Source organism: Panthera leo, chromosome C1, assembly GCF_018350215.1.
Source record: "Panthera leo isolate Ple1 chromosome C1, P.leo_Ple1_pat1.1, whole genome shotgun sequence".
Classification (NCBI taxonomy): Eukaryota; Metazoa; Chordata; class Mammalia; order Carnivora; family Felidae; genus Panthera; species Panthera leo.
The window spans coordinates 220,339,610-220,356,464 of record NC_056686.1 but is presented as its reverse complement, the minus strand read 5'-3'; positions in this window follow the sequence as shown (position 1 = coordinate 220,356,464).

The following is a 16,855-nucleotide window of genomic DNA, read 5'->3' as shown; positions in this document are numbered from 1 at the left end:
GAGGCCCCACAAGAGAAGAGCGGCGTGGGATGGAGGAGAGAGAGAGCAGCGGGGCAGGGACACGTTTGGAAGGTGGGGGGAGCAAATCTGTTGCATATGAAATGTGCTGGGACACCCAAGCAGAGATGCCAGCCCGCGGCTGGAAAAGGAGTCAGGAATTGCTGGGGCTGTGACACACATCTGCACATCAGGATAAAAATGCCATATAACTTAGCGCCCCAGTCAGAAAACAATGGTGGATTCTCCTCACCGATCCAGAAGTCTGGAGAGGGGAGGCTGCTGCTTCTGGCAGACTTAGCCCCACCACATTGAGGATGTTGACATCTCTCCCTCTCCCGGCTTGTAGCCTCATGGTCACAATATGGCTGCCAAGCTCCAGACATCACATCAACATTTGGATCAGCAAGAAGGGAGAAGGGGCAGGGCCAGCCATGGTAGAGGCAGACACCTTCTTAAAGTCCCTAGCAAAATTCCACCTCCACCTTGTTGGCCAGAATTCAGTCACATGGTCACCTCCAGTTGCAAGGGGTTGCTGAGAAAGCATTCCTCGGTGTTTACAGCCTCTGTAGTGGGGGGACAGGGAGAAGGTGGTGGGTGTCTATACGGCTATATTTCTGTAAATCTCTGGGAACGGTGGGCTGCAGCCTGGGCCCGAGCTGGGCTTGCCTTCGGAGGCAGACACATCTCTGGAGGAAGTACGTGACCTGGCTAGTGGCCAAGGACCCAGGTGGCCAGGCCAGCAGCAAGGTGGCCCAGAGCCACCCGGAAGTCAGGCCTCTGTTCACCGCAGCACTCAGGTGACAGCACTTGACGTCAGGTTCTGCATACAGAATTCACGACCCAGGTGGCCCTGGACACAGAGCTGCGGCCGGCCACCCGTAGGCATGCAGCAACGTGGCGGGAAAACCGTCTTCAGGGCCTCACCGGGCCCTGGTCTGCAATCATGTTCCTGACATCAGACCGATAAATGCCCGTTCTGGTGCCTGTTAATGCTTTCAGCCCCTGTGCACTAGAAATGTCCATTTGCATCGAGGTATTTTCAGCCGCAGTTGATAGCGAGCTGTCCCGCTGTGTCTGCACAGCCGAAAACAGCCTGGACCTCCTCACTCGACGGGGACGGCACCTTGCGGACAGGAGCTAAGGCAGGGAGGGGCCGGGGTCTCTCCTTCCACCCGAGACAGCCGGAGTCAGGGTCCTTTCAGAGCCACCAAGAGGGGCTGCAGCCTCTTCCGAGCTCTGCCCGTCACGCCCGGCCTGTGGCCCGGCCGTCTGATGGGAGACACACGCGGTTTAGTGGCGACTGACTAGATTAGCTCCGTGCCCTGACCTGTCGGAGAGAGGACCCCGGTGTCCCCTCCTGGGCTTTGCCAACGACAGCACAGAGCTTGGGACTCTGAACTCCAAGAGGGGCGAGCCGGGAGGAGCCACCAGCCCAGATCCTCGACTCCAGGACAGGCGGCTGCCTGGCCCCTGTCTGCAGATGTGGCCGGGAAGATTTCACAGCCGTCCTTCCAGGCTGTTCCCAGCTCCTCAGCCTTCCCCCAGAGTGCGCTCCCCACCCACCCGCTTCCCTGTACACAAGGGAGCTAGCTCCCCAGGCCTCCCCTTGGACAAGACCTGTGCTCAGAGGCTGAGCCTCATACTTCCCCGGGCTTGAAAGGAAAAAGACAGAGGGGGTCTCTTCCTGGAGCCTAACTGGGGGGCCTGAGTGTCCCCAACAGGTTGTGCCTGGGTCGGCAGACTGTCCCAGGGGCTCCCTGGAGGGGTAGCCGGTACCCAAAAGGCCTCTGAGCAGGGGAAGTGGAGGGCGTGGCGGTGGCCAGAGGGGGCGCGGGGGGAGGGGGCTCTGCCGTGTGGGCCCTCGGCCTTGAAGGAGGTCAGCTCACAGGTTATGAGGGAACTGGGTGCCACATCTGGACTCAACGAGCTTAGCATCTGGAGAGCACACAGGGAGGAACTTCCTGCTCAGACTGGGGCTTTCACATAAAGCTCCACAGGGTACACAGGGGTGTGACAAGCTGGGAACGGGGGCGGGGGGGGGGGGGGCACTGCACTCCTCGGAGGAGAAGTGGCTATATCCACGCGTGGCCCACCAGTCAGGGCCCCCTGGCCCCGAGGCTGAAACAGGAGCAAAGAGGAGGCCCTCACCCCCGCTCGGCAGTGGCCGGCACACCCCCATCCTGGGACAAAGGAGGTGACCAGATTTCCGCATCATCAAACACGCTCAAAGTTTAACATAATTCCCAGAAGAGAATCTTTAATAATAAGTCAATTCTAGAGTTCAAAGGGAAGCAAGTCATACAGTAATAGCCAGGAACATTCTAAGCAGTAATTATAAGGGACACGGGGTCTCCACTGCAAGGCATAGAAAACCACTCTCTCTGAAGCTCCTTGGTGTTAGTGCGGGACAGGAGCCCAGGGGAGGGGTGGGGGGTGAGGGAGCTTTCCAGGGAGGGGAGGGAGGGAGGCAGCGGTGGATGGCGTGAGCAGCTGGCTAGCTAGCTCTGGAAAAGGCTTATGCCGGATTTCCCTCACCCCACGGATGAGAATAAATTCCAAACGGGCGACATTTAAACGTGGCAGGTGTGGAGAGCCCAAGGCTGTCCCTCCCTCCCTGTCACTGGTGTCCTGACTGGCACCGCCTCTTGGGAACTCTGGATTAAAATGCACAGGGCCTTTGCCCAGCCAGGTTGTGACCAGCAATTTATCCTGTAGGCACCACGGATCCCCTTATCCCAGCACCCGACGTGCTCTACCCCGTGGTGTCCCCGTGAGTCATCGCTGGTAGCCACTGGGCAGAGGGAAGTCACAAGCCTCGCCCAGGGCCCCACGCTAGGATGCAAAAGAGGCCTGTGACCCAGAGCTGCGTTAACCAGAGGGCCACGCTGTCCCCATCCACAGGGCCATCACTGTGGCCCAGCCAGGGAACAAACAGGGAAGAAACGCATCAGTGACCTCCCAGATGGAGAGGGGTGGGGACCCCAAGGGGAGGACACGGCCGGGGTCAAGAGCGGAAAGGTGCCCAGCGGAGCCCTCAGTGGACAGGGCAGAACTTGGGGGACACCAGAAGCCCAGGAAGGGAGATGGGGGGGCAGGCGTTGGTGCAAGTTTGGAAAGAGGGACATCGTTACAACGCTGCCACGCCACGGGAAGCACTGTGTCCGTCCGTCCTCCGTCTGTATGTCCAAGCTCTGTACCCTTCAATCAGACGGTCAACCTGGACGCTCTCAACACATTCTGGCTGTTTTCATGACGTCGGTCCTGTGCCTCCCGTTGTATTTATTTTGATTTGCTAGTTTTTCTTGCCACTGTAAATGAAACATTCGTCCAAGTCCCATTTCTGGGTGCTTATCACTAGAAGAAGAACATTCTTTGTACATCGTGGCTGTCACTTCCAGTCTCTCTCCCATGCTGCCCATTTACTGGGCGCCACTGTTTCATTCCAGAACCCTGGTGCCCCTGGCGCTGCATCCGTGCTGGCTGGGACACAGGACGCTCCAGCCCTGTCCTGCTCGCCTCCCGGCCTGGGCCTGGAGCCAGCCCCATCTCCAAGAAACCCTGGTCCCCCTGGTAGGGACGGTCTTTAGGGACCATAATCTGGGGGCTGGGGTGTTCACTGCTCAGGGAAGGTCGTAGTTTCAGGGGCGACAAAGCTAGAACGGCACATGTCGAGGCAGAATCGCTCACGGGCTCACACTGACAGGTCCGCTGTGATTCGAGACTGCAGCTTTTTCAACGTTTTTTATTTACTTTTGGGACAGAGCGAGACAGAGCATGAGCGGGGGAGGGGCAGAGAGAGAGGGAGACACAGAATCGGAAACAGGCTCCAGGCTCCGAGCCATCAGCCCAGAGCCCGACGCGGGGCTCGAACTCACGGACCGCGAGATCGTGACCTGGCTGAAGTCGGACGCTTCACCGACTGCGCCACCCAGGCGCCCCTGAGACTGCAGCTTTTTGAACAACCCTCTTCCTGCTGCCTCTCGCGTCCCCTTTCCCGCCCGGGAGTGTGGTCTCGCGCGAGACGGCCGAATTAGAGTCGTTGGCTCCATCCACACTGCGCACACACCCGTGTTGACCGTTTCTTGGCATACCCTGTCCCCTTCCCACAAAAGAAGCGCCAAGCTTTCCCAGCTCTAGAAGGCCTCACTGTGGTCCCAGGGCTCCAGGGCCCCGGGGTTCCCGCACAGCGGTCATGCCATTTCTCCGGAACCCGTGAGGCCTTCCCGGGGGGTGGGGGGTTCCCCTCGTACCTGAGTGTGGATGAAGCCACAGTGCTTTTACAGCCCATATACACTCTAGCTCCCACTGGGCAAGGCCCACACGGGATACTACCCAGGCTGGTCTCTACCCTGGCGATCTCACAGACCCCACTGTGCCGCCACATAAACTCCCTTCTGCAAACACGGTGTGTTTGCTGGTCCCTTGCAGAGGAGCTGAATGAAGCTCTGTCACACGCTGACCATCTGTTCGAAATTCTCCCCTTTGGCCTTGAGGCGACAAGAACTGGCCTGTTTCTCACAGCTGTCCGACTAGAACAAACAGTCCTCAGAGAGGACACTCAAGAGAGGCTCTTCTTTTGCCAAAAGAACCTGTGGTCCAAACGCCCACGGGGGCCGCCGGGTCACGGTTCTGGAGCCGCCAGGGTGCCAGGTGGCCCACCCTCAGGGCCGCGGGTGGGCGGGATTTGCTGCCAAGCGCCAGATGGGGAGCCGGGAGCCCCTCTGTGGCCTGTGTGTCCGACACACAGACGTGCGTTCTCTACGGAGAGCCCAGTGGCTGCACGACGGTAAATGGGTGAATTGTTTGCTATGTGAATTACGTGCCAATAAAACTGTTTAAAGTGATAAAAAAAAACCTATTTAAAAATATTTTCAAAGTGTTCAGATGGCAAAAAAAACTTTTTTGAAAGCCAGTAATTGTGGGAACAAATAAATATAGCTGGAAATGATTACCACGTGACAGTGCTCCCAAGTGCCTTTAGCTGAAAGGGGCTTCCTACATCCCCCCCCCCCCACCCCCCAGTGCCTGTCGCTCAGGCACAAAGGTCTCTGTGGACCTCCCTTTCCTTGGGGGCTTGGCCTGGGCTGCTCACAGGACAACTCCCAGAGTCTCAACCTTCCTGCCTCGGAATGCCTGGGGTGGAGCTCAGTGCCCAGCATCCAGGTGGTGGGCCTGCTGCCCGCCTCGGGAACATGAAAGGCTGGTGTCCCGTGGCATCCGGGGGGCCAGCAGGCTCTCGGTCAGGCTTTGCTCTTAGAGGCCACAGAGTCCCAGCAAGTGGCACCAGAACCCCTGCAGCAGAGGCCCGAGAGCCAGTCTGGCCGTCTGCCAGACGTGGCCCTGGTCCAGTGCCGGGGGGCACCCGTGGGAGAGCTCAAGGCCCCAGGCCCCCGAGCCCCAGGTGGGTCTGCTCCCAGGTCCCTCAGGGAGAAGTCCCAGGCACGTGGGTAAGAACCAACACGAGACTCAAATCACGGATAAAAACAGTATCGCACATCCCACCTCCAGCTCAGGAGCTTCTGGTCTGGCGAGCTTGCTTACTATGAGGGAGACTCACAGGGGGGCTGACGGAAATGGGTTTTTTACATCCGGATTACTCGTTCCCACCCTCCCCCACACCCCCCACACCCACACACACACCTACACACATACACACACCCACACACACCCACACCTGCCGTTCCAGCTGACCTTTCCTTATAAACAGACACTGGCCTCAGTGGGACTGAAGAAGGACATAGAACCAAATGCCTGATGGTCATCCAGTAGTCAGCCAGTTTCAGCGAAAATCTAGAAAAAACAGGACTGACCCTAATCCGGGGAGCTGACTTTCAGCCCCACAGAATGCACAGGAGGCCCCGGGCTACACCCAGCCCCCTGCCCGGCCACACTCTCTGTTCCATCTCGGTGGTCCCACGGCCCGAGGGAAGCAGGAGAATGGGCTGGAAAGACCCAGCACCCTCCCCCCTCACCTGTACACACAACCGTCAAGTGTCACAAAGCCCTCCGTCTGTCCTCTGGGCCTCCGGACCCAATGGGCTTCCTTAGAACACATTCTCCCTCGGCCCATCTGGGGCTCCAACCCAGGGCTCGCATGCAGGATCCAAGGTTGTCACACAAAGCCGCCCCCCCTGCCAAATCCCTGCTCATGGTGCATCCGTCACCTTTCACCTGGCCCTCATTGAGCCCCTTGTACCACTGTAGGCACGAGGACAAGCTGAGGGCATCAGGTACAGTCGGAGCATCTCATCGGTGGGGGCCAAGGACAGGATGGATGTTACTCAGGGCTCCCCACCCACAGCCAAGCACTTGGCCTGAAAGGCTGGGCTCTGCTGCCCCTGGGAGCTGCATCAGCACAAGGCCGGGGGGCAGGGCCACCCCAGGTCCCCCAGGTCGGCACAGCTTCCTCTGCTGAAGACACCATCAACACCAGGGTGGGTAGAGCACAGAGCCATCCATACAAAGAAGAACCAGGAAGCAACAGGGATGGGCTGCCAGACACCCAAACCCAACATCTCCCGAATAACATGGGCCGCCCTCCACCCAAGGGCTTCTTCTAGAAGAAGAAAAGAAGGCCACATTGTCACGCAAGACGTGACAGAGAAACATGGCCACAGGTGGGATGGGATGGGACGGGACGGGTTAGGATGGGTTAGGATAGAGAGAGAGAGCAGGACTGAACAGATACAGAATAAAATAAGACAGATGTGGGGTAGAAAAGAACAAACTGAGGAGATTAAAATAAACACGGAGCAGGACAGACCAGACCAGAAAACGCCTGAGGGTGTCGCCTGGGTTGTTTCGACACCTGTTTGCAGAGAGACCCGTGAAGTGTGTCCTGGGTGCTGGTGCTGCACCTGGGTCACCGTCGCCGTGGGGAGGTGGGCACTCGGCCCCTCCGCCTCAGCCGGGTGCTGTCCTGACTCCCTCCCGGGCACGCTGAGGCCGAGGAGCCCCCGGGGAGCCCCTCCCCACGACGGCACGACCCCCGGCCCCTCCACACCCTGTCCATCGCCCGTTGACAAGGACAGCACATGCCCTGGCCCAGCAACCTGCCGCAGCAGGGCCTGGTGCCCGAGCCGTCCTCAGCCTGAGCGTCCCAGCTCCTCACGCCCAGAGCCCATCGGGCCGGCCACTAGAACGCTCCGCGACAGGCCATCCGGTCACACAGCTGGAGCCTCGCCCACCCTGGCCTGCACCTTCCCTCCTCGGGGCGGGGGGGGGGGGGGGGGGGGTGCGTGAAGGCCCCACCCCCACTGCAGTACCCCCTCCGCAGGGACCCAGAGTCTGCCTTGGGGGCCCCGCAGGGGGCAAGACCCAGGAGCCCTGCCGCCTCAGTGGCCCAGGGCAGGCACTGCCCATCCCCACCAGCAGAGGCGTGAGATCCTCCCAGGGTCCCGGGGAGGGGGTGGGGGGGGGAAATGGGAGGAACAGCGGGTGGGCAGGCATCCGCCTTCTGGTCCCTCCAGAGCTCCCAGGATGGCCTCCAGGGGAAAGGTGGCCTCCTGTGCTGGCCACCTGAGCCCGCATACACTGGGGCACCGTGGAGGTGGTGGGGCCGCAGCCCTGCCCTCCAGGCCCCTGCAGGGTGGGCGACCACCAGGTGTGACCCTGGGAGGGCTGGCGGTCACCACCTTCACTGCAGAGGCCAAATGTGTCTCCCGGATGGCTGCTCCAGAGGGCACCAGCGGCCCATAATGCTGGGAAAATACGAGACAATTCGCAAAGCACTCCCGGTTTGTCCCTCCCAGAAGTTTCTGTGGCTCTGAGAAGCCCTGGGGCAGACCTGGCCTGGCCCTCAAGGGGTGCCAGACCAGGAGGCTGGGAGCCAAGCCACTCCCACGGCCGGGTGTAGGGAGGACACGACCCTCCTCCCAGCCCACCCCTGCTGGGGACCGGGCCTGGAGGCCAGGACAGACAGCCCAGCAGGGCACCAGCCACAGAGGTCACGGTGGCCCCATCACAAAGCCAAACAGTCCCACACCAAACAGTGCCTTCTGGAAGGTGTGGGCCTGACTCACCCTGAGAACGGCATCTTCCAGCTGGTTTATTCCTTGGTCCACTAGTGGACTGGGAACCCGTGAGGGCCACCGTCCCCAGCCCTCCAGCAGGAGGCCACACCTGGAGGGGACACCTTGTCTTGGCCGGCAGCCAGCTCAGAGGACACCCACCCAGCGCTCGGTCAGGATGACGGCTGCAGACAGGCCAGCACACGGACCACGTGGGGACAGACCGTAGGGCTCCACGACAGCTTTGGGGCATAAGCCAGGCTTTTCCCAAAAGCACCGGTGACTCCTGACAGAGCGAACCCCACCTGACCACACACTGGGGGCGGCACGCTCTAGACACGGTGAGGAGGTGCTGCACCCTCCCCCCGGGCTCCACTGACCCTCTCCATCCCCCCTTCGCGGCCACCACAGGTGGGCACCAGCAGACTACTCCCAGGTCCCCTGCCTCGTCCCCCTCACTCTCAGAACCGGCCCCAAGACCTGGAGCCACAGCTGCCTGCGAGGTCAACCCCCACAGGGTCACAGAGCCCCCCTACGGGGACACACACACACACCCCCCACAGGCAGGACCGGAGGCTCGGCACTCCAGGGGATACTCGATCCCCAGAAACAGAGCTGGGCTTCCAACCAGAAACACAGGTTTTCAGGAGCCCCCCCCCACCCCAGCAACTCTGAGGCAGGACCTGGAAGATCTGGGCTTTCACCCCAACAGCTGCCAGGCAGATTGTGCCACCTGGGGCCGGGGTCCCCGCTGGGGATGCCACCCAAGCCAGAGGGTGCCCCAAAGAGGAGGGTCTGTGCCTCAACCCATCACAGTCCGCTCGCTGAGACCACAAGCCCCCTGGAGGGGGAGATCGTGTCTCTGCTCCAGACGGCTCCTCTGACCACCAGGGCCCCCGGGCACCCGCTCAGCCAAGCTTGCCCAGGGCTATCCCCTCCCTGTGCCCAGGGCCACAGGGTACCTCCCCAGGCAAGCCTGCCTGGGACTGTCCCTCTGTCCCCAGGGCCGTGGCTCCGTTTACCCGTCAACCAGCCAAGCCTGCTGGCCGAACGGAGAGGGGCCTCTGAACATGTGCACAATCCGAGGAAAGCAAACAAGTCGAAGGCTGCGAAGACAGCGAGCGAGCGTGTCCGAGTGACCCAGGCAGCCCCTTCTTCCCGGGGCTTTGAGTGGACCCGTAAGCCTGGGACACCTAGCACAGCCGCCGCCCAAACCTGTGCCAGGACGGCCACCTGGAACCACAACACACTGCCCTGCTGTCCCACCAGGCGTCCTGCTCCCGGGGGCTCCCCCTGGGGCCCCTCACCTTCCCTGTGCGCCAGAGGCCGGGCAGCCAGTGGGACCTGGGCTTGGCCTCCGGCTGATAGAGTGACGTCCCCACTTCATGCTTCCTCCTCAGGGTGGTGACCACATCCACCTCCACGGAGAGGGGGACACCTGGACCTTCCCTGTGTCAGCTGGCCCCTGGGGACCCGCTGTCCTCACCCCAGGAAAGAGCTGGTCATGCCCACGTCCGGGGCCCATGGGGAGAGCGCCCAGAGGCACTGGCGTTTCCCCAAAGTGTGTGGGATGAGACAGAGAACGAAAAGGCAAAGCATTTCCAGACACACCCGTCCCCCCTCCGAACCTGAACTGTCAAAAAAACACAACTCCCTCTGTTTATACAAAGGGAAACATAGCACTTACTACCCTGAGCCGGCAGGGCCGGGTGCCTGCACCTGAGGGGACCTTGCTCTAAGTGCCTCAGACCCTCCAGCGAGCACCTTAAAACATACATGTGGATATCTGGCCCTGGAGTGTCAGAGGCTCAGGCTGGAACTCCCCCCAACGCCAGGAAGTTCCTGCTGCACACAGGGGCCTGGCCATGGGAAGGGGGGGACAAGGACAAAGCCAGGAGGTCCCGGACCCCCAGCAGCCGCCCACCCAGGCCTTCACTCCAGACACCAAACCGTCATCCCCTTGGCCCCGAGCCCCACGTCCCCACAGAGGCCGGGACCAGCGCCGGGCCTGGGAAGACAGGGAGGGGTCACGCACTGCCCGAAAGGAAGAGTGAGTTCAGGGCAGTTATTCTTGAGAAATAGCCCAATATATGACTTCCTTCTAAACACAAACACAGAACAGCTCATTTCTGCCAGGTCTCTGGAATATGCAGGGACTAGAGACGTGTTTTGTGTCTCTGTGCCGACCCCGGCGCACCCCAACTTACCTCTGCGTGCCACCTGGCAGGGACAGCATGCTGGCTGGGGCCCACGCAATGGCAGTGGGCAGGTGGCGGTCCAGGCGGAGGGAAGCCAACCCTCAGCCCCTGGGCACAGACACCGGGCAGGGTGCGGTACGTGCAGAGTATGAACTTGACTCCCACGGGAGCTGACCTGGCTCAGGTGCGAGGCCACGCCCTACAGCCCAAGTCGGGAGAGCTTAAGCTTCAGTTCTCAGAAAGAACCGGACTTTCCCTGGGGCCCAGCTGGCGCAGGGAGTCTAGGGCTCCTTCCGTGGGCCTCCCTGCCAGGCCAGCCCCCCATGGCTCCCACCTGCTCACCCGGCCCCATGCCCAGGGGTCCCTCGGCCCCGGGTCGCCAGGGAGCCATAGGCACCTTCAAGGGCCTCTGGACCCAGAGCTGAGAATGAAGTGGACAAGGTGAAGGCTGAGGGTCCGTGAACCCTCTCAGGATGGATCTGGGAAACGGGATCAAATTCAAGACCTGTTCTCCTCCTTCTACCCCTTCACAGCTCGCTTTATACTAGGAGAAAGCCTAACTAGCTTTTACGTCTTGGGATGAAAACAACTTCAGAATGGGGACCTTGGAATGCTAGATAGAAATACTGGATTTTACTGCATGCAAATTTGTCTCTTTATCCAGGAAGTAAATAAATAAGCTTCAAAGACAAACAGACCAGGGGAAACGTCTGCAGTGCTCAACCGAGTGTTAAGTCCGTAAGAAAAGGACAAAACCCCCATAACAGCACACGAGGTGGCGCTCCGTGGCTTGCTGGCCAGCGAGGGAGGGGCTGGGCATCGGAGCCAGGCCCGTGACCCACCTTCCCACACAGCCCCCTTTCTGTGACTGGTCCCCAGACACAATCTGGGGACTGAGTCCTGGTCCCCAGATTGGTCCGGGCTGGCCAGCGGCCTCCCTGCCCTGGCCGGTGGCTGGCATAGTGGGTGCGACAGGACAGAAATAAGGTGGGTGGGCCGGGGGCCTGGAGGAGGAGAGGGGTGCCGTGGGCGGGGGCTGGGCTCAGGACACTCCCACGCCCCCTGGTGCCCGCGGGAGTACCTCCCCACCATGCTCAGCGGTCACACAGGAGCTCCCAGGGGCTGCAGCTCAGAGGGCAGGGAGTCTCACCCCCAGGACAGCCCTGGACTAAAGTGGGTGGGGAGGATGAGGCCAGTGTCCACCGTCCACGGGGCTCCAGGAGGACGCATCACGTGGGGGCGCGGGAGCCAAGCACCCAGTATGTCATTTCCACAAAGCGGGGGGTGAAGCGAAAAAGGCAGAACACAGACAACATAGCCCTCCACTTCCAACTTGCCGATGTGTGTCAAACACCCCTGAAACTCGGCAGCTCCCCAGCAAGGGCTGTGCTCGAGCTCATGGGCCCCAGGGGCTGTCTGCCCACCCTGCTGCTTCAGGCGGGGGGTTTGTCCTGGGCCCCAGCAGGCTCTCTTCCAGGAGGACCCCAGGAGGCCAGGGCACACCTCACGCACCCCCCAACCCCCATTGCAACCCAGCCCCTCCCATCCCACTGACCAGCGGAGCCATGTGGCCAAGCCCAAGGTCATTGGGAAGGGCGTGGGGCCACTGCAAAACCACAGCCCACGCGGGGAGTAGGAGTGATCAGTGGGACATCCTGTGCAACGCCCCCAGCCCCAGCCCAGGTAACAGATGTCACTGGATGGGGACAAGACAGCCCGTGAACCACCCCCCCGTGGCCTCAAGGAGGCCCCAGGCCCCGGACAGACTGTGGGCACTCCTCCCCTCAGCCCCCTCCCCACACCAGGGAGCCCAGGGAAAGGTGAGCTCTGGTCACTGAGCCTGGTCCAGAGATGCCCAGCCGTCCCCCAGTGCAGGGTCTCCTCTGCTTCCCTGGGGTCACCCCTCCCCGGCCCGCTGTCCAGGAAGAGCCACAGTGGGGCAGGTAAACCAGGCAAAGAGCCACGGCTACAGCTGCAGAGTGCCACTCATCCAAGCTGGCAGGGCCCCAGGCCCCCATCGGGGAAAGAAACTTTTTGGCTGCCTGAGGGCAGCTGTCTGTCCACTCGCAGATGGGAAGGCGCCCCGGCATGGACACAGGGCCAGGACACTCCAGCACAGGGGTGGGGGGTGCGAAGAGCCGCACATGGGAACATCTCAGTGCCCAGACCCCTCTTCCCCACCTGCTGGGACCTCCAGGCTCTGTGAACAACATTTCTCTTCCTCCTGATTTACTGCTTCTGTAACCCTAAGCCTCACCAGCGCCCCGGGGGCACAGCGGCTGCCCCTCGCAAGGCCAGATTCTCTGATACTTGCTGATGAGGTCACTGTGCCAAGCCCCATGAGAAGCACCTTGAGTGACCAGAGAAACCACAAAGCTGCCAGTCCTGAAGACCTGGCCCGGCTGGCCCAGTGACTGGGACCGGGCTCCGGGCTGCTGGGCCCGGGCAGTGACTGGAGCAGTGACTGGGGCTGGGCTCCGGGTGGCAGAGCCCAGGGACACTGGATCCAGGGATGATACCACTGGAGGCACTTGGAGTCTAAGCCACGAGCCCCAGGAGGGCCCTGAAGGGTGCAGGGCAAGGCCTGACCACCAGGGGCTGGGAGGCCACAGAGAGGGAGGGAGGCAAAGACTCGACAGGGGTGGGAGGAGAATGAAGGATGGGGGGCTGGCTGTCAGGTGCAGCTGAGCCGAGGAGGACAGGGCAAGGACTGACCACACCATCGGGAGGGTGAAGCAAAATCAACTCTGAGCTGCTGAGGTCAGCGGGGCTCTGGGAGAGGAGATGCCCTCAAGAGCTGCCACAGACAAGGCCACCTGGGGACACAGGGCAGGGAGGGGACAGCACCAGGGCACAACCCTGCCCCACAGCTGCATCAGGAGGCTGTGAACGCAGGAGAGCTGGCTGATCCTGGACCACGAGCCCTTTCTTTGACCCTCTGAGGCCCAGAGGTCAGGCAGACCAAGAGGCCCCGATCTAGGTGGTGGGCTTCCTGTCCAGCCCCCACAGAGGCCCCCATGTGGGGCAGACGTCTCCCTGTGCCCTCTGCCCTGTGGCCGGGTGACCCCACAGGCAGGACTGAGGATGTCCAGTCTCAGAGTGGGGGGCCTGCCACCCCTCGCCCGCGATGCAGCCCCCAGGCCCAGCGTCCATCCTGAGGAGGGCCCAGGACAGAGGAGCACCGTGTCACCCACCGAGGCTGTCCAGAGGAGGCCCAGAGGGCAACACGGATGTGGGCCCCCAGAGATGCTCAGGCTGGCATCGCCGGCATCAGACATGCTTGGCTGGACGGCACAGCCCGCTGCCTATCCAGCTGCCAATGGGGCCCAGATGCCCCACTGCCTCCCTCCCCCGCTCACCTATGCCTGTAACCCAAGGTCATGACTCTGATGGCATGTGGTGGACAAATCCCCCACCTGGACACACCCTGCAGCCTCCACATCCCTCCCTCCGATGGGTCATGGGGGGCCTCCTTGCTTCACCTCTAAGGGGAACACTCCCTTCCCACCCCGCCGCCTAAACCTCGGACGTCGTCACCCGGAAGTCTGGGAGTCACGTCCACGATCCCTGCACTTACAGATGGTGGGGCCCAGGGCACCCCATCCAGTTGGGGTCCCAGCTCCCTGAATCAAGGCAGGCAGAGTGGGCTGAGGTGGGAGGCTCAGGGCCCTTCACTGAACCCCCCAGTTCAGACTAGGGCTGGGGAGCAGAAGGGCACAAAGCAAGGGGACACTGCGGCAGTGATGGCCCCAGCCCCAGGGACCGGACGAAGGAACCATGTTTGACACATGGGGCCTGGCCTGGGGCTCCTAGAGAGCAGGGTCTGTGGCTCCGGCCTACTCACAAAGAGGACTCAAGGGAAGGCTGGGAGAGGATTAGGGCCCCACACCCAGAGGGCCCGGAGGTTACCTCCAGGCTGCCTGGCCAGAGGACCCCTGCCCACCCTGCCCTGTAGGCCTGCTCCACGGCAGGGACCATTGTGCAGGGCTCCGCCTCCAGCAGCGTGGCCGTGGCTCCTGCTTCTGTGCTCAGCACGTGCTCTGGGAACTCGGGGAGATGGACGGACCACACCCTCTTTGCCAGCCCAGACAGGGGGCTCGGGGCCGGGACCTCGGCCTGCTGACCAGCCTCCTGCCAGTGTCCACGGAGCAGGCCCTCCGGGCCTGAGTCAGGAGCATCTCCAGACCCGAGGGCAAGGGTATTGTCACCCAAGCACCCCCGCCGCCAGTTCTCTGCTTCTGAGGCCAGCCCTGCTGCCCGTCCACCTCAGACCCTCTGCAACCCATTTCCCTTGCCGGCCCACGGGCCCACGGCCACAGAACCCAGAAGGTGGCTCTGGGCACCGCACATTCCGCCCAGAAACGGAGGGACACGGCCTGACTGGGCCACTGCTCCAAAGAACACCTATTTGCACAGCCACGGACCAGAGCCAGCAGGGAGGGGAGCCCGGAAACAGACTACCCAGATAGTTCCTTCTTAATGCACCCCTGCAGAGGAGCTATTCCAGAAACTTCGCCCTGACTCTGGCTGTCCCCCCAGGGCAGGCGTCAGGATAAGCCCAATGCTCGCTGGAGGCCTCCCCCGAGGGCCATGGTCAGTGCAAGCCTGCCAGGGAGGTCCAGCCAGCATGCTCCTCCTCACCGCCCCGGGAGACAGGCTGTGTCCCCACCACCCATGTGGGCTTTGGGGCCTGAACCTTTGGCAGGACAAGACCCAGCCTGCTCTCCCCAGACCCCTGAGGTCCAAAGGACCTCAAAGCCTAGGATGGCTTGGCAGCAGCAGGGCTGGTGAGACTGGCCAAGTAGATCCCCTGTCCCTCTGGGGGTCAGGGAGGAGACGGGGGCTGGACCTGGGACTGTGTCCAGGGTGAGCACTGTCCTCGTCAGAGGGTTGAGGTCAGAGGCCAGGCATATTGTGCAACAGCCTGTCACCTCCTCCTCTGCACAGGGTGAGCATCCTGACAGACACGTGGGGACCTGCGGGCCACATGGCCCCCAGACTCTTCATCTGAGCCCCTGGGGTCCACAGTCAGGAAGCCAGCTCTCCCCGAGGAGGGCTCTGCTCCCTGCAGGCCTGGGGAAGGCTGCCCAGGCCCCAGCCACGTCCCTGGGGTTGAGGGGCAGGCAGCCCCCTGGCTCCCCACCATTCTGACAAGCAGCTCCCTGGGTGGAGACCCCCAGGCCCACTCCCTCCCTCCCTCACCCAGCAGCTCAGGCCCTTCCTGCCGCTCCCTGGGGCCCCTCCAAACGGGGCCCTTGGTGGCCATCAGCCATGAGCAGTGAGAGGTCCTGGTCCCTCTTGAATAACCACTTCTCTCGTTGCACCAGTGTAGAGGTTTTGAGGTGAAAAGCACAAGCTTTTCCTAATCCAAATACAAAAGCCACCCCTCACCACCCCAGGCATGCTGGGAGATTATCCTCGGCAGGAGCCCCACCTGCTGTGGCCCCGTCCCAGGAGGAGCCGTCCTGTCTGCAGACAGGCTTTGTGCTGCTGACACTCCCGACAGCCCGGCCTCCTGCCTCTTTTCACATAACGTTTAGTGTGACCACATCGCCACGCGGGGCAGGACAGCGTGGAACCCACCGTGCCCTGCTGTGCGCCCTACCGGTCTTCACGGTGGCCGGTGGCCGCCGGAGAGGTTGCTACCCGCAGGCGTGAAGGCACGTGACCGGCTCCCCTGGGGGCTGGGGTCCTGTCCAGACAGCACAGGTCCTTGTCACCTTGAGACACATGTCATCCACCCAGGCGGGACAGGGCTTCGTCACGTCCCTGCTGGGTGTGCAAAGATTCAGGAACCCGTCTGGTGGAGCACACATTTACCACCATAAACATGGGTTTGCACCAGCAAGCCCCCTGTCCCACGTCCCGCTTTGCAGGCTGTGTTGTGTTCCGCGGACTCTAAGACACCATCAGCCTTAAGACAACACAGAGGAAAGCTGGAGGGGGCGTCCGTGAGACACGCCAGCCCCTACTGTCAGACAGTCGAGAGGTGAACAGCATTGAGTGTCCCGTACCTGCTCTCTGAGCTCCCGGAGCGGGTGCCTGGCGGCCGGCGGGCACCAGGCCTCATGCTCGTCGTGCCCACCGCCACTGGGTAACACGGGCAGGAAATGCCTAGCACAGGCCTCTCTCCCGCAGCCCGGTCCCTGCCACCTCCCCGACCCAGGCTGCCAGGCAAAGCAGCCCCAGCCTCCAGCCCAGAAACAGGGAGAAACGTGCCAGCTGCACACCTGGCTGCAGAGGGTCGGAGGCTGAGCCCAAGAACTGTGAGACCATGACCTGAGCAGGTCTACCAGCTGACCCCGGACGGGTGGGGACAGAGCAGGGACAGAGCAGGGCCAGCTCCGTCAGGCCATCAAGCACCCATGGGATCTGTCCTGTGCGGTGGAAGCCTCGGCTGCCCGTGGGCACCCAGCCAGGGGCATGGGACGGTGGCCACGGCCACAGGGTCAGGGCTGGCTCTTGGGGCTGGCAGGGCAGGAGGGGTAACTCGACAGTTGGAGTGGCCCAGGGCGCCAGGCCCGGTCAGGCACCAGAACCCAGGCGAGGCCACCGGTGCGGAAAGGAACTCTCGTCTTAAATCCTGGCAGGTGGGGCGCCTGGGGGGCTCAGTCAGTTAAATGTCTGACCCCTGGTTTCGGTTCAGGT